Below are 17,441 nucleotides of genomic sequence, written 5' to 3'. Positions count from 1 at the left end.
CATTGAGCGTTCATCTCAGCCCAGAGTGTGCACTGATTGGACAAAGACGAGCCTGGTTTCACCTGGCTTAACAGTTCTCCAAAGCCCTAGTTTAAAAGCTTTCTTGTCTGAAACTCCATCACAAGGAATTTTACTACACTCAAAGAGCAGAGAAGAAAGTCCACCCAACTTTTGTGATTTCCCCTTAACTTTGGGACCTAGAGAAAAGGGAAATAAAAATCAATTTTCAGTATGCTTCAGAGAGTCTCCAGGGAAATTTTATTTGAGGACACTGTAGAACGGAAACATTCACTTCACGTGAGATTTGCTCATTTCCAATAGATTTCTGCGGTCAGGCTCCTCCGGAGCCAGGCATTCAGAGGCCAAATGAAACAGGAGCCCCTCTGAGTCACCGCTCTCCAGAGTCCACTCTTCATCCTGAGCACAGGATCACCACTGGTAGGGTACCAATGCACACCTTACCAGTGTCCCAAACTCTTCACACCTGGATACACTGACCTGTGAGGAATCAAATGTAGCAGTTCCCATGTACTTTAACCCCCCAAACGCATTCCTCTTTCCAAGTACTCATTTCAGTGACTGTCCCTCCATCCTGTCACCAGTCAAGCTTCAAGCATGGTGGGTTGCTTTTACCCTTATATCCCACAAATGGTTCAGCCTTCACCTTTGCATTGTATCCCAAACCTATTCTCTTCATCCTTGTCCTCATGACCACTGCTCTATCAGGTTCTCATTGTCTGGCCCCTGGATGATGATTAGTTCATCGCACTGGTCTCTGTTTTTCTCTTCCATCTTTTTGAATGTCCACAATGGAGTCTCTAAAAACAACGATCGTCCAATTCTATCACTGTCTGCCTTCAGAGACTTCCAGTACTTGACCGTTAGATGAAGCTCCTTGGCACAGCCTACCTGTCTGGTCTGCATCCTGTAAACCGTGCTCATTAGGAGGTGTCTGCCTTCTATTTTTTCCCCCATCTGAAGGAGGCTTCTCTCCTAGCTCATTTTAAGATAGTTCATACCACATTCAGGAGACAGTCCTGACCCTTCTGTCTGGAACTAGGATACTATGCTGGCTATTGGGGACCAAGACTTGACAGCTTCCCGGGCTTTTGAAGTTTGTCCCATGTCATAGAGGCTGTGAGTCCTGAAACTATCCAGATTTGTTTGCTGACAGAGATAGCATCATCTCTTCCCTCTTCCAATAAGGGCTGCAGTGAGGCAAGACTGGTTAAAGCCCCAGTTTTCTAATTCTTTGAATTGGAATCCAGGGCAGAAGATTTCGAAGGCAAAGAAAAGATTAAGTCTTCATCTCAAGAGTGACAGGAGGGTGCCAGTGTCGGCATTCTCTCCATCTTCCCCTTCCTTGAGAGCCTGCACCAGATGGCCACAGGTGTTCTTCCCCAGCCCTCTCGTTGCTTATATCCTGAGTAGCTTTTCTTTTTTGTAATACATTCAAATACATCTTTGCCTCTTAAAATCGATAAAGTGTTTTCTATTTTCACAATTGATACGTGTCCTTCTTCCTTCCCAAGTGTAGATAGTATTTGTGTATCCAGCACCTTGTCCAGGGCCCAGCGCTTGGTGTGTGCTAAATATTGCAGTTACCAAAGCCAACTGGATCATAAAAAAATGAAAGCATGGTTCTTGTTTATTCCCTAAGGTTACCCCATGGTGCCTGACTCCCTTGACTCATTCTGGGCTCTCTTTCTCTCCACTCTCTCTCCCTGCCCAGCACCAGATCACAGATGTTGGAATGGAACACACACACACACACACACACACACACACGCACACGCACACACACACACACTTTACAATTTTATAATGCAATGGTCCTGGACTCAAATCCTACTTTTGTTGCCAATTGTTTGTGATCTTGAGTGTGCTAACATTGCCAAGCATGCCTTCTGAAAGGTGAGCATAGTTTTGCTTCCTAGAGGACCCTAGACAATCCATACTCAACACTCACCAATTCCCTTTCCCTTCTGGGAAACATGTCTGTTTTGAGGTGAGTGGCCTTAGAAATTCTCTGTGACCTCATCTTTTCATTTCATAGATGAGGAGGCAGAGGCTGAGGAGACATTTTGTGGTAGTTGATGACATAGTTACTGACTAGTGGAACCAGGACCAAGATAAATCTTCTGACTCTATGTGAAGTTCATCTTTCTCCTAGAGATAAAAGTGGTGATTATGATAGTTGGTAACAATATGAGTAAAAAAGGATCTAGGCCTTCCCTCTGTCAATGTTCCAAAGAACATCTGGGCCTTTCCCCCAGATGCCCAACAGCATAAATGTAGAATGAATAAAAAATCAGCATATTTAGACACTAAGATTTAGAGTGACTGTTACTGTGATATGGCCTATTCTATGAGTTGACCTGTAGCCCATGGCAATGATTGATATGGATTCAGCAACTCAAACATAGTGGCTGTTGGTGTAGCAGACCAAAACTCTTATTTGCTAAAATCTGTGTGTTCTGTGTAGAATTGAGTGAGACCTAGAGTTAGGGCTTTGGAGTTCTAAACTGTCAGGGTCAGGCATTGGTCAATGGCGTGGGCTCCACTGTCATTGATACTACTTTTTTTCATTGGTGTCATACTGCTTCTAGGATCAAATGCTTACCTAGAATCTCACACCTACTTGGCAGGCTCCTAAAGGTCCTTCCCTTTATGCTTTCAAACTGACTCTGGGGTGTTCTTGCACACAGTCCGTGTACTATGGTGTGTTCAAGACCTGAAATAGTGAGTTTTCCTCAAAGCAATGGCAGATTTTAGTTCATCAGCACGCGAAGAGACATGGAAATTCTAGCTAGGCAAAGAATATTTCATTTTCTTGGATTGAATTTCTAGGAAAAAAAATCAGATGACATTAGTGCCTTGCTGTGGCTCGCAAGAGGTTTAAAAGCTCTTGGTACAAATTGCTGGTGACAGATGTGGTGGGACCCATGCTTGACTGTTGGGTGGCCTGGGTAAAGGTTGAAGTGAGTTTCCACAGAAAAGGAAAGGGAAGATTTGGTTGAAATGATGAGAATATGTCAATATTCATTGTGATTTAGATGAGAGTGTCCTCCATGGGCTTGCGTGTATCTGATCACTTGGTCCCCAACTCGTGGCAGTATTTGGGGAAGTGATGGAAACTTTAGGAACTGCTGCCTCCTGGAGGAAGGATGCCGCTGGCAGTGGGTTGATAGACTTCATGCCCTTGCTCTACTTCCTAAGTGCAGGTGGAAACCTGATCCCCAGTTTCTGCTCCTGCTACAAGGCCTTGCCTTGCCCACCACGATTATGGACTCCAGTCCTCTGGTACTGTGATCTAAAATAAACCGTTTCTTTCTTGGACTACTTTTGGACATGGTTATTTCTCACAGCAGCAAAAAGTAACTAATACACACGTTCAGGCAAACTTCAAGGTACGATGCTTGTGCGTGGGACATGTGGTAGAGTTCTGAGACATGTTAAACATGTTAGATTCTCACTGGAGTTTTGAAGAGCGGGATGGCTGTGTGTTGCCTGCTTTCCTGGCTTGCTCAGCGGCTGTGATCACAAGGAATGCCTGCTGGTATTGGAGGCTGGGGTGCTGGAATGAGTTGGGTGAAGGAGGGTTGGGGTAGAAGGTCGTTGTGATCTGTTAGAGATAGGGTTATAGAGGAAAGGAAGATCACAGCAGGCTTCCTACTACAAGGCTGGGCATGAGACTTGGGGTGTTGGATCTCAGGAGCAGTAGTAGAGGTGTGGGTTTGCCTTCAGCCTACTTGTTGCCTTGAGAGGAATGGTTCTTGGGTTAGCAGGGGTGCCGGCTGGAGTTTGGGGCTGGGACAAAGCAAAAAGCTGGGAGGAGGAGGCAGGAGGGGATGGTTTGTAGGACCCACAGGAGATGTTAGGCAGGGCAGAAGGAAGGTTACAGCTGATGTTCTGTTGCAGAACTAAGGATGTGACTGGGGTTTATGTCTAGGGGAAGAGAGAGAGAGGAGAAAGTCTGTAGGCAGCCTACCTGGTTTTCTGGCAGGCGTGGCCTGTGGTTTAGCAGGGCTGTCTGCTGGAGTTGGGGGCCGAGACAAAATGACTGGTTGGGGAAGAGAGGTTAGGAGGGGTGATCTATGAGAATCCACAGGAGGTGTGGGCAGGGGTGAAGGAACACTGCCACTCGTGTGACAAAACTAGGGGATTTGGTCTTTGGGAACAAAGAGAGGGAAGTTCTGTGGGCAGCTAACCTAAAGGGAGGATTTTAAATAACACAGCCCCCTTTGTTATTGTTTAAAGAACAAATACTATGAATTGCCATTGTCATTGGAAATGCAGGCACAAAGTAATCCATCTTTCACTCGCCTGTCCTCTAAAGCTCTGCAGCCAGGGACTGTCACGGGCATGCCCAAGAGAAGAGAACAGACACCGGATAACCCTAAGGCCCAGAGAACCCTCAGGCCCAAAGGTTCCTGAATGAGAAAGCCCTAAGAGGAAGCTCTCCTTCACTTTCCTCCATCAACTTGAAGATAACAAACCCTGGGAAACAGGACCGAGAGAGTAGAGGTTCACGATTCCAGAAGCGGTGATTCTCTGCTCTTCAGAGACCGAGACAGGGTATTTGGGGCTGCCGTGTTAGGTTGTGCAAGTCTGTGCACTGGACAAAAGAGCTCCCTGGAGGAACTAGGAGAACAGGAACCGAACCCCGCTCCATCCACCATACATCCCACTATAAGCAATAGGAACACATTTGTCTTTGCACAAATATATCTACCCACCCACCCCGTATGCCCCAGTGCATGCCCAGCTGGAGGGCCACTCTCAAACACAAATAGGCACCCTATAGACTGGCTTGCTATAGACTGGCTTGTTCACTAATGTGAACAGCACCGTTAGTGTTCCTGCTCCCCTTTGCTGTGGCCTTCTGAGTGTCAGTAACCCAGTGCGCTTGACAAGGCTAAACCAGTAGGTATAAACATATAGAAGCCTGCATTCGGCACAGACAGCAGACAGGGGGATTGCTACATGCCATGATTATAGCTGCTTTTCTCCACTTGTCCAACTAGGCTAACATGGCAAGCCTACGGGGCCTTTCAAGGGCTAAATAGAGCCTAGCACGGATGTTGTGCTCTCCCCCCTCCCAGCCATTCTCCTTCAGTAGCAGCAGCCATGGGTGGGTGGCTCAGCTGTTACCTCCAGAGACCCCTGAAATGGCCAGAACGATGCATTCAAGAATATCATACCAAGTCCCCCTCTGAACCCCGGGTCAAAAATTCATCCGGATCGTATTTCCCATCTCAGATTTCAAGCCACAGAGTCAAGTATATCTCAGCCGAGGAAGCTGTACTGCAAACACCACATGGCGGCATAAAAATATCTACACAGTACGCCAGTCGTCCAAAATACCCAAGCTGAACCTGGTGGAGGTCTCCATTATTAACTTCCAGGGGGGAAGTCAAGGTTCAGAGCAAGAACTCCCTTCCTTTCACACATTAACCCTCAAAGAAAGCAACTCTTGCCCCGAGGTCGGCATTCCCGTGGAGGGGACGGGCCCTCTGATGGAGGTGTGTCTGGCGACAACTGTTCTCCTGTCCTCTATGCTGTCTACCCCGAGTGGGTGTGTCTCCTGAAGCAGGGGGGTCAGATTTATCCCGTTCCAAGGCCCTTTGGGGCACTGGTTTATAGAATCTGAAAGTCAGGCTGTACAAGAATATCTCAGCCTCAGCCCCAAACCCACCAAATTTAGCACTGCAACAGTATGTTCTTGGAGCCCGTGCTTCAACTGCCAGCCATGGGATATAGCAGATGCCTGGTGACATCTGGGGAAAGGAGGTGGAGAAAACAAATGTGAGATCCAGAAGGAAAATATTCCTCCTCTCGGGCACACCAGAATCGCCAGGAAAACTAGCTAGCATCTTTGCGGGTGGGATCCCAGGCCCACCGTTGTACTTGAAGTTCCATCTTAAACAAGCCCAAGCCCTAGCTGTAACTTTTGAATTCACAGATCTCCTTTGAACCTTCTGAATCCCAGGGATATTTTCTGTTATCAGTGTTCCCACGACCTTCCCTGCGGGAGCAAGCCACGCCCACACTGACCATGCTGGGATCCTCTCTTCTCATATCCCCGCTTTCCTCTGTGACTATCCATAGGCACCCCCAGAACTATCCTAGACTGTGCCACAGTAGCCGACACTCTGCTTCCCATTCAGGCTTCAGGGGCTTCATCTGTTACAATAGCTTTCTTTCTCCGTTTTTCTTGTCTTGTCTAGAGGAACTCAGGCAAGTTCTGCGCCTGTTCTTGTGCGGCCAAACACCAGCTCTCCATCCTTCCTCGCAGATCCCCATCTCCGCTGCTCACCCCAGTACCACTGTGCCTGCCTCGTTTCCTAAGGTAGCCAGGCTACTTTCTGCCTTCCATCTACCTCTTGGTGCCGCCTTGACTCCTGGCAGGCTCTGCTTAAGGTGTCTCGCACAGCCTGCGCCCTGAGGCTGGTCCTTTTCTGCCATGTGGGACTACTGTGCCGCTTGCCCGTATGTTCTTCAGCTCAGGCCCCCATGGTTGTGGGCCTTGCTTTCAACTGCATCTTTCAGATCTCTTCCCCACACAACAAAGTCAAACTCGACACCAAATACTGCATCATCCACAGCATCCTTCATGCCTGCGCTGCTCTGTAAAGAGGACATTTCCAGGATGTGTCTTTTCCCGCAATCATTTATCAACAAGTGCCCACGGATATTGTGTTCTCAGAGCTGTCCTGGATGTGATGTCACAGCAGCAAACAAGACAAGCTCCTGTCGTCTTGAGGTTCGTGTTTAGGAGCAGATCCATCCAACATCTGACAGCACCCCACCTTCTCTCCCAGCAGAAACAGCTAACAACAAAAACTACCTATCTTACTTGGGTTTCTATTGCTTCAGTGAAACACTGTGACTGAAAAGCAAGTTCAGGAGGAAAGGGTATTTTTGGCTTAAACTTCCACATTGTGGTCCATCTCTAAAGGAAACCAAAACAGGAACTCAAATGTGGCAGGGACCTGGAAACAGGAGCTGATGCAGAGGTCCTGGAGGGGTGCTGCTTACTGGCTTGCTCCACATGGCTTGCTTGGCCTGCTTTCTTATAGAACCCAGGACAACCAGCCCAAGCATGGCACCACCCACAATGGGCTGGGCCTTCTGCCATCAATAACTAATTAAGAAAATGTTCCACAGGCTGGCCCACAGCCCAGTCATATGGAGGCATTTTCTTAAGTGAGGTTCCCTTCTCTCAGATGAATATATTTTATGCCACATTATATAAGTCTAGCCAGCACACCACTCAACAAAGACAAATCCAGAAATTAACACCTAGACCTATGAGCCTCCCAAACCCAGATGCCTAGACACCATAAAAGCACAATAATAGCAATGTGTCTCCACTAGAGTCCAGCTATTCTATCACAGCAGGCACTGAATATTCAAACATAGCTGAAGCACAGGATAAAGACCTAAAAACCAAATATATGAAGGTAATAGAGGTCCTTAACGAGGAAATGAATAAATGTCTTAAAGAAATCTAAGGAAACACAGTGTAAGGAAATAAACAAAGACTTTAAAGAAAGCTAAGAAAACACAAGCAGTGGAAGGAAATGAATAAAACTGTTCACGACCTGAAAGTGGAAACAGAAGCAACAAAGAAAACACAAACTGAGGGAGTTTGGGATCTGAAAATTTTAAGCATTCAAACAAGAACTACAGATGCAAGCATCTCCAGCAGAATATAAGAGACTGGGGAGAGAATCTCAGGTCTTGAAGATATGATAGAAAAAATAGACACATAGGTAAAAAATGTTAAATCTAAATGAACTCCTGAAACTAAACATCCAGAAAATGTGGGACATGATGAAAAGATAAAACCTAAGAAAAACAGGTATAGAGGAAGGAAAAGAGAACAACCCAAAGGCCCAGAAAATGTTTTCAACAAAATCATAGAAGAAAGTGTTTCTAACCTAGAGAAGGAAATGCCTATAAGGTGAAAGAAGCATACAGAGCACCAAACAGGTTGTACCACAAAAGTAAGGTCCTCTGCTACATAATAATCAAAATACTAAACATACAGAACAAAGAAAGAATATTAAAAACAGCAGTGGAAAAAAGAGCAAGTAACATATAAGGGCAGACCTAACAAAATTATACCTGACTTCTTAATGGAGACTCTAAAACCCAGAAGGACCTGGATAGATGTGCTTCAGACTCAAAGAGACCACAGATTGACAGAGACATCTCACAGTGATCTAATTCATATAGTTTCTGTTTGATTATTTCGGTTCTGGACAGCCAGGATGAACAAGTGGCTCCTAACAATATATGATAGCCCAGATTACTATATTCAGCAAAAGTTTCAATCATTATAGATGGAGAAAATAAGATATTCCATGATAAAGTTAAATTTAAATAACATCTATCTACAAATCTAGCCCTACAGAAGGTGCTAGTAGGAAAACTTCAACCTAAGGAGATCAAACCACAGATATGAAAATACAGGGAATAAATACTCTCACACCAGGAAAATCAGAAGAGAAGCATGCACATACACACACTGTCACACACTCACACCACCACCACCAATAATATGATAATAGGAATCAACAGTCATTGGTCACTGGTAATCTCTCAATATCAATGGTCTCGATTTCCTAATAAAAAAACACAGACTGACAGAAAGCATGCGAAAACAGAATATGTCTTTTGGTTGCATAAAAGAGACAGACAGACACACACACACATCTCAACATCAAGGACAAATATTACCTCAGGGTAAGAGGGCTGGAAAAAAGTATATTCTAAACAAATAGACCTAAGAAGCAAGTTGGTACAGCCATTTAAATATCTAACAAAATAGATTTCAAAGAAAAACTAATCAAAAGAGATGGGAAAGGACACTGCATACTTATCAAAGGAAAAAAAAACCCACCAAGATGACATTTCAGTTTTTAACATCTATGACTCAAACACAAGGACACCGACTTTTGTAAAAGAAACACTACTACAGTTTAAATCACATATTGACACTCCCAAACTGATAGTAGGAGACTTTAATAAGACAGACAAACTCTTACCCAAGCTAGCTAAAATGCAGAGAAATAATATCCAAATTAGAAAAATTAGAAAGAAAAAGGGGACCATAACAACAGACATTGAGGAAAGCCAGACAATTTTAAGGATATATTTTAAAAACCTGTACTCCACCAAATAGAAAAACTTAAAGGAAATGTATAATTTTCTCATTACACCTTACCAAAGTTAAATAAAGATCAGTCAAAATCAGACAAAGAGTTTAAATATACCTATAATCCCTAAGAAAACAGAAACAGTCATAAAAATTCTCCCAATCAAAAACAAAACCCAGGGCTAGAATATTTAAGTGCAGAATTCTATTCTATCAGACTTGCAATGAAGAATTAAGGCCAATACTTCTCATATTATCCCAGAAAATAGAAACAGAAAGAGCATTGCCCAATTCATTTTATGAGGCCACAGTTTCCCTGATACCAAACCATATAAGGATGCAACAAAGAAAGAGAATTGTAGACCAGTTTCCCGTAAAAACATAGAAGCAAACATACTAAATAAAATACTTGAAAAGTGAACTCAAGAACACATCAACATGATCATCCACTGTAGTCAAGTAGGCTTCATCTCAGAGATGCAGGGATGGTTCAGTACACTAAAATCAGTAAATGTAATCCACCATATAAACAAACCAAAAGAAAACAAAACCTACATGATCACCTCATTAGATGCAGAAAAGGCCTTTGAGAAAATCCAATACCCACCCATGATGAAAGTCCTGGAGAGAAGAGGGATACAATCGATGTACCTAAACATAATAAAGACAATTTACAATAAGCCTATAGCCAGTATCAAATTAAATGGAGAGAAACTCAAAGCAATTCCACTAAAATCAAGAACAAGACAAGATTTTACACTCTTTCCATATCTATTCAATACAGAGATTAAAGTTTTAACTAGAGCAATAAGACTACTGAAGGAGATCAAGGGCATACAAATCAGAAAGAAAGAAGTCAAAGTATAGTTATTTGCAGATGATATGATAGTATGCATAAATGACCCTGAAAATTCCACCAGGGAACTCATACATATACTTTCAACAAAGTAGCTGGCTACACTATTAGCTAATAAAATAGAGGAGTCCACCTATATACTAACGACAGACTGAGAAAGAAATAGGGAAACAATAACTTTCACAATAGCCCCAGATAATATAAAATATCTCAGGGTAACATTAACTGATTAAGTGAAAGACTTGTATGATAAAACGTGAAGTCTTTGAAGAAGATGAAAAAATCTCCCATGCTCATGGGTCAGTAGATTAACAAGGTAAAGATGGCCATCCTACTAAAACAATCCACAGTTTCAATGCAATCCCCATCAAAATTCCAACACATGTCTTTACAGACCTTGGAAGTATAATTCTCATCTTCATATGAAGAAGCAAAACAATCTAGGATAGTTAAAACAATCCTGAACAATAAAAGAACTACTGGATATCCCCCCATTCTCGATTTCAAGTTGTACTACAGAGCTATAATGATAAAAATAACAAGGTATTGGCATTAAAAAACAGACACTGGAATCAAACTGAAAACCCAGACTTAAATCCACACATTTGTGGACACAGGAGTTTTGATGAAGAAGTGAGCAATACTCACTTATTGAGTTGTTGGTCATAGGAGTCTCATGTTACCAAACTGACAGTGGGAGCACTATTGCTGAGGACAACATCCACAATTTATTGAACATGAAGAAGTCAAGCTGTTGCTTACATGCAGCCTGCACTCCAATGTTCCAGTCTTTGTTGCAGAAAGGTACTTTCAGAAATGAGAAACGAAAGAGAAATGTGGACTTCAACCCAGTCACAAAACTTTTGACCTACGATCTGTCCTGCAAAATGTGCTAGGACAACAGTGGCACAGAACTTTTTTTTTTTTACTTCTTTTTTTTTTATTGAGAAAAAAAATTTCCGCCTCCTCCCAGCCTCCCACTCCTCCCGCCCTCCCCCAACTCCTCTCCCCCTCCCTCTCAAGTCTGAAGAGCAGTCAGGGTTCCCTGCCCTGTGGAAAGTCCAAAGTCCTCCCCCTCCATCCTGGTCTAGGAAGGTGAACTTCCAAACTGGCTAGGCTCCCACAAAGCCAGAACAAGAAGTAGGATCAAAACCCAGTGCCATTGTCCTTGGCTTCTCAGCTACCCTCATTGTCCGCCATATTCAGAGAGTCCGGGTTTATCCCCTGCTTTTTCAGTCACAATCCAGCTGGCTTTGGTGAGCTCCCAATAGATCAGCCCCACTGTCTCCGTGGGTGGGTGCACCCCTCTTGGTCCTGACTTCCTTGCTCATCTTCTCCCTCCTTCTGTTCCTCATTGGGACTTTGGGAGCTCAGTCCAGTGTTCCAGTGTGGGTCTCTGTCTCTATCTCCATCCATCGCCAGATGAAGGTTCTATGGTGATAAGATCTTCACCAACCCTGCAACAGACAAAGGTCTGATCTCCAAAATACATAAAGAACTCAAGAAACTAGACTTTAAAATGCTAATTAACCCAATTAAAAAATGGGGCACTGATCTGAACAGAGAATTCTCAACAGAAGAAGTTCAAATGGCCAAAAGACACTTAAGATCATGCTCAACCTCCTTAGCGATCAGGGAAATGCAAATCAAAACAAATTTGCGATATCATCTTACACCTGTCAGAATGGCTAAAATCAAAAACACCAATGATAGCCTCTGCTGGAGAGGTTGTGGAGGAAGGGGTTCCCTCATCCATTGCTGGTGGGAATGCAAACTTGTGCAACCACTTTGGAAAGCAGTGTTTTGGTTTCTCAGGAAATTCGTGATCAACCTACCCCTGGACCCAGCAATACCACTCTTGGGAATATACCCAAGAGATGCCCAATCATATGACAAGGGCATTTGTTCAACTATGTTCATGGCACAGAACTTTTAGTAGTGGATGAATGTCTGATTTGACCTAAGGCCCTCTCTATGAGGGGAAGCCCATACCCAGAACTACTGGGGTAACCAAGATCCAGAGACTAGATAGCCCAGAGACCTAGAGTAAAGCCAAACACTATTTCTTAAAAAAAAAAAAATCAATAAAATGATTCCTAATGACATTCTGCTAAACTCATAGATCAGTTCTTTATCCTGTCATTATCAGAGATTTTCTCCAGCAATAGATGGGACTACATACAGAGATCCACAGCCAGACATTGTGGGGAGAGAGTATCTAAATTGGCAGTCTTTATCAAGACTCTCTCTTCAGAGCTCAGGGAATCCTGAGAAGGAGGAGGAGGAGGAGGAGAAGGAGAAGGAGGAGGAGGAGGAGGAGGAGGAGGAGGAGGAGCAGGAGGAGGAGGAAAGATTCTAAGAGCCAGAGTGGATGGAGGATACCAGGAGAACAAGGCTCTAAGCAAGGTGCGTATGAGCTCACGTGAAGCAGAAGCACAGAGCCTTCATGGTCCTACACCAGGTCCTGTCTGTTATATTATAGCTATTCATTTAGCATTTTTCTGGGACTCCTCGATGTGAGGATGAGTGGATCTCTGACTCTTGTGCCTGCTCTTGGGACTCTTTTTCTCCTGTTGAGTTGCTATGTCCAACTTTGGTGTAATAGTTTTTGTTTCATCTTATTATATTTTATTTTGTCAAGTTTGGTTGTTATCTCTAATGAGAGACAAAAAAGGAAGTGGATCTGGAGGGAAGAGGAGGTAGGACTGAGAGGAGTAGATGGAGGGGAAACTATAATCAGGATAAATTGTATGAGAAAAGAATCTATTTTCAATAATTAAAAAAAGGTGTGTGTGTATGGGACTTCTCCCTTTATCAAGGCAATTTTATACCACAGCCAAAGTTTACATTGTGTTCTCTGACAAAAATAAGTGCTATGTGAACCTATAGTTGGCCTCATTAGAGGAATCACCTTTGTGTCTCTCCAAAATCTATCACTCTGCCTTAGCTGTGAAATCTGTTCTGTGTAGTGGGAACACACACAGACTGCAGGAGTCTCATTAAGACAAAACCCTAAAAGGAATGATGGGCTGGGGGTGAAGTAAAAGTAATTAAAGTAGAGTTTAAGTAAAATTACCAGTCCAGTAGAATGGCCAAGCCTGCTCTGTAGAAGTGTTCAGCTATAGCATAATCACCATCAAGAAGGGTTCCTTAATCAAGGACTTGGTGAGGATACATAGACTTCATTGACCTAGAGCAAGCCCAGCCCACACTTGAGAGAGAAGACATTGATTCTCTTGGCATAGTTCTGAATAAATCATAAGAGATTTGTAGTAAGTTTTGATCTCCTTGTCCAATTCCTACAAGCAGTTGGGAGAATTGCTGTGTCAGGGTGTACCCTTCAGGCCTTTCCCATTTGCATAGCCGTGTCCTTGTGGCCCAGAGCAGCCTAAGAAATCTACATTTTCCCCTCCAGTGCCAAGCGTCCTTGACCAGTTCTGTAACTGTCCAAACATTTCCCTAGTGCAGCCTTGGGAGAGATTCCGGTGCATCCCCTGAGCTGTGCATTGCCTGGTACCTGTGGATTCGTTCCAGGAAACTGCTGTCTCTGCCTGCTCCTCTCTCTGACCAGAGTGCCTGGTGCTGGGTTATGCCTCAGACTGAGGGCTTGCCTAGAACACCATGTCTAGGGGGATTTGGGAAAGCTGAGAAGTGTTGGTCACTATACTGAATGATCCCAATTCTCCTATCACTCTAGTGGTTGTGGCCAATGGCAACTCTCCTCTTGCCAGGATGCCACTCCTTTTCACCATCCTGTCCTCCCCACTAACCATTTGTGGGATGGGTCTTGGAACATCAGTTGTAATAGGTAAATAAACTCCCCTCTTGGGAGTCAGTGGCAGAGGAAGCCTCACGTCTTAGGGTTTGCTATTGTCTGTAGGGTCTTGCTGAAAGGCTGCCTTGGCGTTCATCATGCTTAGAAGTTACATTGTTTCTCTGGGTTAGACTAGCATCTCTATTCCCTCTATGCAAGGTCCGCACTCCTCTCAGTTTAGATTTATCCATGTCAAACATTTGGGTGTCATTTCCCCAGTTTCTAATGTTTCCATGATGCCCTGGGATGTTTTGAATTTTCTTGAATGAGTGTTTAGAGACCTCTGGTCTGTTGCCCTGGTGCCTACAGCCAGGTGAAGCTTTCCAGTGGCCTGACTAGGCAGAAGCAGCCTGTGGGGATTTGCAGGATCTACTGGGATAGTCACAATGCGGCCTATGGATTTAGCAGGGGGTAAGCAATGTGCTGATACCATGAGCTCTAAGAGAGGGGAAATCTGTTTGCAATTCCAATCGTGCCAATTGTACTTTCTTTATTTGTATTCTGTGTTGCAAAGTTATTCATGAGAAACACATTTTTAAAACACCATTACTGTAATATTTGTTGAACTGAGTGTAAACCTTTTGTCAGCAATCTGTTCTGGATACTTCTTTTTCTGTTTTTAAAACTTTTTTTTTTTTTTGCAGTCACTTGACATCAGGGTTGGGTCAAAAGCTAATAACCACTCTACCTCGAAGTGAACCAGGCTGCTGTTGTCCACGTTGTGAGTTGGGCTGTCGGGTCTCCAGTTCCCAGGGCTGCAGCAGGAAGCCCTGCATCTTCATTACAGACCTTTCTTCTCTACTTTATTTTGTGTCATCAAGTGGGATCAGAGGACCAGGAGGGCTGTGTTCCTCAGAAGGAGATTTCAGCCACAAAACCATTTGGTTTAAAAGCCTCAGGGGAGCCCTGTGCCTTTCACATAGAGGCATTGCTTGACACAAATGCTACCTGTGCAAGAAGGCTGCAGTTGAGGAGAGAGCCGTCTCAAGGATGGAGCAGATGGTCCTTAGGTTTTCAGCTGCAGCTCCCTGGGGTGTAAATGGTTTCACTCTGTGGGGTTTTTTTTTTTTTTGAGGTTGAAATTTGCAGGTTATAGTGTATAAATTGAGGATTCGGAACTGGGTGTACCTATTTCTAGGTACATTTATTAGAGTGGGCTTCAGAAGTTATTTGAAAAGTAACAGCCTCACCTCGTCTCTGAAATGGAGATGATGCTCATTGAAAGCCACATCTTTAGATGGAAAAGTGGACCCCAAAGTCATTTCCACAGCTGGCTTGACTGACCGTGGAAGTATTTCGGCTGTCTCTCAAGCTCCCGGGTTCTGAGGATGCACATGAAAACAGAACAGGAAGAGAGCACAGCTGAGATTTGAGAGCCAGGGCGTGGGGACCACCTCAGGCTCCTGTGGTAGGAAGCTGCCTGCTGTAGTCTGGGTAACTATTGCCCCGTGCCCATTTGTCCCACTGTTTGCAAAGGCCAAACAAACCTTTTCTCATGCAGCCCTTTGAGGAGAACAGGTGCTAACTACACGGGTGTCAAGGGTAAGCTCAGTTGGGGGAAGAATGTAGTCCATCATGGAATATGTGGAAAACGCCACATTCCAGCCCATCAGCCTTTCCCTCCAGCTTCCCAAGAGCCCTTGGGAGTCTTCTTTTCACACACTTGCCCTTTGCTGGTCTAAATGGATTTCTGACCCTGAGTTGTTGACACTAGAGACAGGGAGCTTCCCAGAGGCTGTAATCACTAGCCTCCTTGGAGCTGGCTTCATCCCAGAGACACAAACCAGCGGGGATAGATCTTAGCACCAGAGACCAGGGTAGATGGCCAGGTCTTCCTTTCAAAACATCATTTCTAGTCCCAGGACCTTGACTACAGTTTCACTGCCCAGCCACCAGTCCTGAGACATTTCTGCGATATTTATGTAGTTCAGACTTTCAGAGAGCCATCACCCTGGCCCTCGTCAAGCTCCTGGTCAGGGAGGGCGCATCATAAATGCTCTTGGAGGGCTTGCTGTGTTTGGAGGAGCCTAACAAGATCCTGAGAGATCAGAGATTCTCCTGAAAGGCAAGCTTTTGGTCTGTAGACAGACATTTTCCCAGCGAGAAAGAATGGAGGCATCACTTAAAGGAGAAGATAGATCCATATTTAAGGAGGCAGGGACAGAGCAGCTGGAGTTCATTTGCCACTGGTCCAGGGAAGGAGTGTGCAAGGGATGTGACTGAAGACTGGGAGGGGAAACAGCTGTGAGTGGGCAGAGCAAGGAGTTTATTCAAAAGAAAATCATGATTTGTTGAATGACTTTCTGATGAGGAATGTACCCAGTTGTGGACTTGGGCATAACACACACATACACACACTCACACACACACATACTCACACACACACAAAAGATCATCTGAATTTCTAGATAAAATTACTGAAGGAATAGTGGTTCAGGATTTCTATCTGATATTTTAAAATTATTTTATTTTTTATTAAAAATTAAAATACAATTATATCACCTCCTTCTTCCATTTCTTTCCTCAAATGCCTCCCATGTCTCCCTCCTTCTCAAATTTATGATCTCTTTTTCTTTGATTTTTTTACCAATATATATGTACGTATAAATATGCACATGAGTGTGTATCCATGCATAAATCTATAAATACAATCTTCTGACTCCACTATTGTGGCTTGGGCACCTATTATTTCAGGGCTGGCCACTTTGTAACACTTTGTATTGGCTAGTCAGTGAGGGGTCATCCTTGGGAGAAGATAATTCTCCCTCTTTCCACAGCTAGTTGCCTGTAGCTATTTGTCTAGGGGTGAGACCCTTCAGGAACAACATGCCTATTGCTATTTTTAAGTCTTAGTTAGGTAGCCATATTGTGGCCGTATTATGAATGTAGTTTCCTTGTCTTTTCTAGAGACAATATTGATGGGGGCGAGTCTTCTGTTTTGTGTTAATTTCATTGGTTAAATAAAGAGACTGCCTTGGGCCTGATAGGACAGAAAAATAGGTAGGCAGAGTAGACAGAACAGAATGCTGGGAGAAAGAAGCCGAGTCAGTGAGTCACCATGATTCTCCCACAGAAGACAGACACAGGTTAAGATCTTTCCTGGTAAGCCAGCTCATGGTGCTACACAGAATATTAGAAATGGGTTAGATCAATATGTAAGAGCTAGCCAGTAAGAGGTTAAAACTAATGGGCCAAGCAGTGTTTACAAGAATACAGTTTCCCTGTAATTATTTTGGGTAAAGCCAGGCGGCCGGGAGCTGGGGTGGCAGGGAATGCAGCTCCTCTCTACACAATATCACAGCAGACTTTCTGGTCCTTTAGCTCTTGCAATCTTCTCATCCCTCTTCCTTAATATTCCTTGAGCCTCAGATACAGGAGTTGTGTTGTGCATGCTTGTGTTGGGCTGGGCTCCCTATGATCCATTTGTCTCTGCTATAACCATTGTGGTTTCCTATAATAGTCTTTGTTTGCTGCAAGAGAAGTTTTTATTTTTTTCTTGATGAAAGGTGAGTACTCTACTCTCCTGTGTTTATAGGCTATGGTTAGGAATTACACCAGTCTAGTAAAGAGATGGTATTAGGTTCTCTTCTCTGACCCATGACCTC

This window comes from Microtus ochrogaster, unplaced genomic scaffold (genome assembly GCF_000317375.1).
Source record: "Microtus ochrogaster isolate Prairie Vole_2 unplaced genomic scaffold, MicOch1.0 UNK12, whole genome shotgun sequence".
Classification (NCBI taxonomy): domain Eukaryota; kingdom Metazoa; phylum Chordata; class Mammalia; order Rodentia; family Cricetidae; genus Microtus; species Microtus ochrogaster.
Note: the sequence above shows the minus strand (reverse complement) of the source record.